The sequence below is a fragment of the Oratosquilla oratoria genome, chromosome 1 (assembly GCF_046742065.1).
Source record: "Oratosquilla oratoria isolate Oo_2021 chromosome 1, ASM4674206v1, whole genome shotgun sequence".
NCBI classification, from domain to species: domain Eukaryota; kingdom Metazoa; phylum Arthropoda; class Malacostraca; order Stomatopoda; family Squillidae; genus Oratosquilla; species Oratosquilla oratoria.
This window is the reverse complement of record NC_134777.1, coordinates 114,472,779-114,480,278: the sequence shown is the minus strand read 5'-3', so window position 1 is coordinate 114,480,278 and position 7,500 is coordinate 114,472,779. Positions and strand designations below refer to the sequence as shown.

General features: G+C 53.4%; 1 protein-coding gene and 1 pseudogene across 1 annotated transcript in view; one reads left to right on the top strand and one right to left on the bottom strand.

The window, feature by feature from the left end:
* The window catches only part of LOC143029545 (uncharacterized), a 29,994-nt pseudogene extending 25,897 nt beyond the window's left edge, over positions 1 to 4,097 (top strand).
* Positions 1 to 7,500, bottom strand: part of LOC143024844 (uncharacterized) — a 197,763-nt gene that overhangs the window by 157,954 nt on the left and 32,309 nt on the right. The gene's annotated exons all lie outside the window — the stretch shown is intronic.

Below are 7,500 nucleotides of genomic sequence, written 5' to 3'. Positions count from 1 at the left end.
TGAGGAGAGGGGGAGAAGAAAAGGGAATGTAGAGGAAGGTAAGGAAGAGGAGGAGGGAAGGAGAAGGAAGAGAGAGGAGAGAGAGGAGAGAAAAGAGAGAGAGGAGGAGAAGAAAAGGAAATGTAGAGGAAGGTAAGGAAGAGGAGAAGGAGGAGTGAAGGAGAAGGAAGAGAGAGAGGAGAGAGAGGAGAGAGAGGAGGGAGAGTAGGGTAGAATGGAGGGGAGGAGAAGGAGGATGGAGAGGAGATATGAAGAAGAAAAAGAACACAACAAAGGTCACTTGTCCTTGCAAGAAACAGAAGCCGCCATTCCTGAAGCGAAGGACTTAGAGTTCCCGCGACCGTTACATTAAAAATCTTCAACCGTTAAATTCAAACACGCTGACCCGTAACGGTCGACCTAAGGGCAACGACAAGAAACGGGTCGTCGCCTCGGAAGGAAGAGGGCGATGAGCCTCCCCCCACCCCCCTCCCACCCTCCTCTTCCTCCTCCTCCTCCTCGTGCCATCCACTCGAGTGCGAGCTTCGAGGGGGAGATGCGCGCCGAGACAGGAGTGGATGTCAACCGGAGGGCGTGAGATCGGATGAGCGGTGGAGGTGGATGACCATTAAAAGAAAACGAGGAGGAGGAGGAGGAGGAGGGGGAGGAGGGGGAGGAGGAGGAGGAGGGGGAGGAGAAGGAGGAGGAATGAGGAGGAGGAAAGAGGAGGAGGAGGGGGAGGGGGAGGGGAGGGGGAGGAGGAGGAGGAGGAGGAGGAGGAGGAGGAGGGGGAGGAGGAGGAGGAGGAGGAGGAGGAGGAGATGGGGCATGAAGGACGAGGTGCGTCTAGTAGGCAGACACTCAAGAAGGAGAGTACGAGGGGGAGAAAAGGGAGTGAGAGGAGGAGTAGGACGAGTAGGAAGGAATGGGTAGGTGAGGAAGGAAGTATAGGAGGAGAAGGAGGAAGAGGAGGAGGAAGACGAAGGAGGAAGAGAAGGAGGAAGATGAGGAGGAAGAGAAGGAGGAAGATGAGGAGGAAGAGAAGGAGGAAAGAAGATAGTAGGGAGAAAATAGTCGATGATGGTGATGGTGATGGTGATGGTGATGATGATGATGGTGATGGTGATGGTGATGGTGATGGTGATGATGATGATGATGACGACGACGACGACGACGACGATGACGACGTTGATGATGATGACGACGACGACGACGACGATGATGACGACGATGACGACGACGATGATGATGATGGACAAAAAAAAACAGCAAGCAAGAAACAAGAAAGGAGATATGAAGACCAAGCAAATGAAAGAGGAAGAGAAGAGGAGAGTGAAGAGAATGAAGAGAGGGAAGAGGAGAGGAAGGAAATGGAGATGTATTGTATGAGCAAGGAGAAGAAGGACGGGAGATGTCATGTGTACAAAGGAGGAGGAGGAGGAGGAGGAGGAGGAGGAGGAGGAGGAGGAGGAGGAGGAGGAGGAGGAGGGAAAAGGATAGAGGAGGTGGAGGAGGAAGGTGAAGAAAGGAGTAAGGTGAAGGGAGGAGGAAGGTGAAGGTAGGAAGGAAAGGAGGAGGAAGATGGAGGAGGAGGAGAGAGGAGGGAGAGGTGGAGAAGGAAGTTGAAGGAAGGAGGAAGAGATGGAGGAAGGAGGAAGAAGTGGAGGAGGAAGGTGAAGGGAGGAGGGAAAGGAGGTGGAGAAGGAAGAAGGAGGGAGGAGGAAGGAGAAGGAAGGAGGAGGGAGGAGGAAGGAGGAGGAAGGAGGAAGAGGTGGAGGAAGGAGAAGGAAGTGGAGGAGGAAGGTGAAGGAAGGAGGAAGAAGAAGGAAGTGGGAGGGAGGAGGAAGGAGAAGGAAGGAGGAGGGAGGAGGAAGGAGGAGGAAGGAGGAAGAGGTGGAGGAAGGAGAAGGAAGTGGAGGAGGAAGGTGAAGGAAGGAGGAAGAACTGGAAGAAGGTGAAGGAAGGTGGAAGAACTGGAGGAATATGGAGGAGGAGGAGGATAGAAGGAGGGAGGAGCAAGGAGGAGAGAGTGGAATAAATGAGGAGATTAGAAAGGATGTGGGAGTAGTGAGTAATGGGAGTGTGTGGGAGGGAGAGAAAATGGGATTTGACTTTTAGTTAATTAAGAAGAAAACGAAGATTACCAAACAGAGAAATGATAATGAAGGTTCATTACTTCACCCTAAGAGACGAACTTCATGGTCTTTATTTCTATTGGTATCAGACAATACTATTCACTTGCTAGACTGCATTAGGTCTCAGTCTCACTCTCAGTCTCTCTCTCTCAGTCTCTCTCTCAGTCTCTCTCGCTCAGTCTCTCTCGCTCAGTCTCTCTCAGTCTCTCTCAGTCTCTCTCAGTCTCTCTCGCTCAGTCTCTCTCGCTCAGTCTCTCTCAGTCTCTCTCTCTCAGTCTCTCTCTCTCTCAGTCTCTCTCTCTCAGTCTCTCTCTCAGTCTCTCTCTCAGTCTCTCAGTCTCTCTCTCAGTCTCTCAGTCTCTCTCTCAGTCTCTCTCTCAGTCTCTCTCTCAGTCTCTGTCTCTCAGTCTCTATCTCTGTCTCTCAGTCTCACTCTCAGTCTCACTCTCAGTCTCACTCTCAGTCTCAGTCTCTGTTTCTCTCTCAGTCACTCTCAGTCTCTCAGTCTCTCACCTCAGTCTCTCTCTCAGTCTCTCTCTCAGTCTCTCTCTCAGTCTCTCTCAGTCTCTCTCTGTCTCTCTCTCAGTCTCTCTCTCAGTCTCTCTCTCAGTCTCTCTCTTTTTTTCGTTATTAGTTCCTCCGAGGGGGAAGGCACGCGGCGCCTCGAGAAGGGGAGCCGAGGCGATACGGAAGAAGGAGACGTACTTTAAGGTGAAGAAACCACTCGAGGCATGTAGCGCTTCGAGGTCGTCCTTGAGAGGGAAGAGGCAGAGGAGGAGGAGGAGTGGGAGGAGGAGGAGGAGTGGGGGGAGGAGATAAGGAGGAAGGGGGAAGGGGAGGGGAGGAAGGGATAGGGGGGCTCTTATGAAACTTGGGTGGGAATGAGACGATTAAAGAGGTATATGACTTGACTGCATAGCCATGGGGGGTTATATAAATCTTGGTGGGGGATAAATCGGGTAGGGGGGAATTTGGGGGGGATGGAGTAGGTAGAAACTATCCAAAAAGAGGCTGGGGGAGGGGGGGTTAGAGCTGGGGGGGTTAGGTGAGAGGGGAGATAGAGCTAGGGTGCTGAATTGGGGTGGTTTGGTGGGTGAGGAGGATTAAAGGAAAAAAGCTACGTGGAATATAGGCAGGAGAGAGTAAGTGGGAATGAGGTAGGAAAGAGGAGGAGGAGGAGGAGGAGGAGGAGGAGGAGGAAGAGGAAGAGGAAGAGGAAGAGGAAGAGGAAGAGGAGGAGGAAGAGGGGGAGGGGAAGAGGTGAAGGAGGAGGAGCAGGAGGAGGAGGAAGAGGAGGAGGAGGAGGAGGAGGAGGAGGAAGAGGAGAAAGAGGAGGAGGAGGAAGAGGAGAAAGAGGAGGGCGAGGAAGAGGTGAAGGAGGAAGAGCAGGAGGACGAAGAGGAGGTGGGGAAGTGGAGGAGGAGGAGGAAGAGAAGAAAGAGGAGAACGAAGAGGAGGAAGAAGAACAGCAGGAAGAAGAACAAGAGAATAAAGAGGAAAAGGAAGAGGAGGAAGAGGAGGTGGAAGAGGAGGAGGAGGAGAAAGAGCAGGAGGAGGAAAAGCAGGAAAGAGGAGGAGGAAAACTAGGAAGAGGAGGAGGAGGAAGAGGAGGAAAAGGAGGAAGAGGAGGAAAAGGAGGAGGAGGAGGAAGAGGAGGAAGAAGAAACAGCAGAAGAACAGCAGGAAGACCAAAAGAACAGAAGGAAGAAGAACAAGAGGATGAAGAGGAAAAGGAAGAGGAGGAAGATGAGAAGGAGGAGGAGAAAGAGGAGGAGGAGGAAAAGAAGGAGGAGGAAGACTAGGAAGAGGAGGAGGAGGAAGAGGAGGAAAAGGAGGAGGAAGAGCAGGAGAAGGAAGAGGAGGAGAAAGAGGTGGAGGATGAGGAGGAGAAAGAGGAGGAGGAGGAGGAGGAGAAGGAGGAGGAAGAGGATACAGGTATTTCTCTGATGAATGAATTAAATCTCATGTCGACAGCCATCCTAAACAAACGAGACTACAGCTGAGAAAAGGTAAGGGTCTTGGGTAGGGAGACAGGGAAAAAGAGCGCGGCGAGGATATTGGGCCCGGAGAAGGAGCAGGCAAACTGGATGATGACGAGGTCGAAGCAGACCCGCCACTCGGCACAAGCGCTCATATCTGGAAATGTGTTGAGAAGGGAAATGGGAGTCGGGTGGGAGTGGGAGTGGGAGTGGGAGTGGGAGTGGGAGTGGGAGTGGGGGAGTTAAGAGGAGTTGGGCCAGATGGTGCACTCCCAGAGCTCGATCAAATCGTCTGGAGTAAGCCAGAATCAAATTAATAAATTGTTTCTATTGTCGGGCTGAGTTAGGGAGAGAGGAAAGAGAAAGGAAAATGGGAAATGTAGAAAAGAAAGGGAGGGAAGGGTAAATAGAGGAAGGAAATGGAGGGGGAAGGAAGAAAGGAGGTAAGGAGAGAGGAAGGGGGGAAGAGATACAAAGGAGGGAAGGCTACAACATATATATATTATATATATATATATATATATATATATATATATATATATATATATATATATTATATATATATATATATATATATATAAGGAAAAATCATGTAGAGTACAGAGGATGTAAAAAAGAATAACCGGAGAAATGAGGCGGGTGGGGAGGGTGTGTTGGAGGTGAGAGGTGAGAGGTGAGAGGGGAGAGGGAGGGGGGAGGGGATGCACAAGGGTCAAGGTGTAGAGGCCAGAAGCCTTAAGAAAAAAGTGAGAGGCTTAGGCTCACGAAAATAGACCCAAGAGACGATTCTAATGATGACGTTGTTGTTATTGTTGTAAGGGACGGGGGGAAGAAATTGAAGATAAGGGGACCTGCCCGGGATAAAGGAGGAAATTCGGAGGCGCTTGGCCAAGGAGGCCACGACGCAGGGGCTGGAAGTGGTGTTTTCATCATCTCTATCTCTCTCTTTATCCCTCTACCTCTCTTTACATCTCTCTATGTATTACTATTTCTCACCCTACTTCTCACTCACTCTCTCACTTTCTCAATCTCTCTCTCTCTCTATATATATATATATATGTATATATACATATATGTATATATATTATATATATATATATATGTATATATATTATATATATATATATGTATATATATTATATATATATATGTATATATATTATATATATATATGTATATATATTATATATATATGTATATATATATATACATATATATATATATTATATATATATATATCTTCTCTCTCTCTCTCTCTCTCTCTCTCTCTCTTTCTTTCTCTTTTTCATTCTTTCTCACTGTCCCTCTTTGTCACTCACTTTCTCACTCTTGAAAGGCAGGGAACGATCTACACCCTCCTCCTCCTCCTTTTCCTCATTCTCCTGCTCTTCTTCTCAAAGTAGGATAATGGGAGGAGTGGGGGAGATGGAGGAGGAGACTAAGGAGGAGGAGGAGGAGGAGGAAGAGGCAGGCGAATCTAACGAAGTGATAACCAGGAGGCGGAGGAAATGACAATAATCACAAGCCAGGAAGGAAAAACGAGGCGCTAATCAGTGGGTCACGAGTGGGCGGCCATTAGGGCGGAAGGAGAGGGGAGAGGGGTGGGGGAGGAGGAGGGAGGGGGGAGGAGGAGGGAGGGGGGAGGAGGAGGGAGGGGGGAGGAGGAGGGAGGGGGGAGGAGGAGGGAGAGGGGAGGCGGGAGAGGGGAGGCGGGAGAGGGGAGGGGGAGAGGGGGAGAGGGGAGGGAGAGGGGGAGAGGGGAGGGAGATAGGAGGAAGAGGGGAGGGAGATAGGAGGAAGAGGGGAGGGAGAGAGGAGGAAGAGGGGAGGGAGAGGGGGGAGAGGGGAGGGAGAGAGGGGGGAGAGGGGAGGGAGAGAGGAGGGAGAGGAGGGAGGGGGGGGGGAGGAAAGCGGGAGAGGGGAAAGGGGAGGCGGTGAGAGGGGAGAAGGGAGAAGGGAGGCGGGAGAAGGGAGGCGGGATAGGGGAGGCGGGAGAGGGGAGGCGGGAGAGGGGGAGGCGGGAGAGGGGAGGGGAGGGAGAGGGGGGAAGAGGGGAGGGAGATAGGAGGAAGAGGGGAGGGAGATAGGAGGAAGAGGGGAGGGAGAGAGGAGGAAGAGGGGAGGGAGAGGGGGGAGAGGGGAGGGAGAGAGGGGGGAGAGGGGAGGGAGAGAGGAGGGAGAGGGGGGGAGGAAGCGGGAGAGGGGAAAGGGGAGGCGGGAGAGGGGAGGCGGGAGAAGGGAGGCGGGAGAAGGGAGGCGGGATAGGGGAGGCGGGAGAGGGGAGGCGGGAGAGGGGAGGCGGGGAGAGGGGGAGAGGGGAGGGGGAGGGGGAGAGAGGGGAGGTGGAGAGATAGGAGGAAGAGGGGAGGTGGAGAGATAGGAGGAAGAGGGGAGGTGGAGAGATGGGAGGAAGAGGGGGAGGGAGAGGGGGGAGAGAGGAGGGAGAGAGGGGGGGAGAGGGGAGGGAGAGAGGAGGGAGAGGGGGGGAGGAAGCGGGAGAGGGGAAAGGGGAGGCGGGAGAGGGGAGGCGGGAGAAGGGAGGCGGGAGAAGGGAGGCGGGATAGGGGAGGCGGGAGAGGGGAGGCGGGAGAGGGGAGGCGAGAGAGGGGAGGCGAGAGAGGGGAGGCGGGAGAGGGGAGGCGGGAGAGGGGAGGCGGGAGAGGGGAGGCGGGAGAGGGGAGGCGAAAGAGGGGAGGCGAGAGAGGGGAGGCGAGAGAGGGGAGGCGAGAGAGGGGAGGCGAGAGAGGGGAGGCGAGAGAGGGGAGGCGAGAGAGGGGAGGCGAGAGAGGGGAGGAGGGAGAGGGGAGGCGGGAGAAGGGGGAAGAGGGGAGGGAGAGGGGAGGGAGGGGGAAGAGGGGAGGGAGAGGGGAGGGAGGGGAAGAGGGGAGGGAGAGGGGAGGGAGAGGGAGGAGGGGGAGAGGGGAGGGAGAGGGGAGGGAGAGGGGAGGGGAGGAGGGGGAGAGGGGAGGAGGGGGAGAGGGGAGGAGGGGGAGAGGGGAGGGGGAAGAGTTGGGAGAGGGGAGGGAGAAGAGGCAGGAGACAGGAGGCTGTAGTGGGACTTCAAGGATATAGAGGAACATGATAATTGGAGTGTGAGATGTGGTGGTCTTAGGATATGAGAAGAGAAGGAAAGGAGGAGGAAGGAGGAAGAGGAGGAAGAAGGAGGAAGATGAGGAGGAAGGAGGAAGATGAGGAGGAAGGAGGAAGAGGAGGATAATGGTGAAGAGGAGGTAATACACTAAAGAGTGGTCGGTGGAGAAGAAGAGAGGGAGAAGAGGGAGAGAGGAAAGGATAGAGGAAAGGAGGGAGGGGAGGATAGAGGAAAGGATGGAAGCAAAAAGGAGGGCGAGGAAGGAGAAGAGGGTGAGTAGACACTGATAAGGAGTAAGATAAAAGAAATATGGAAG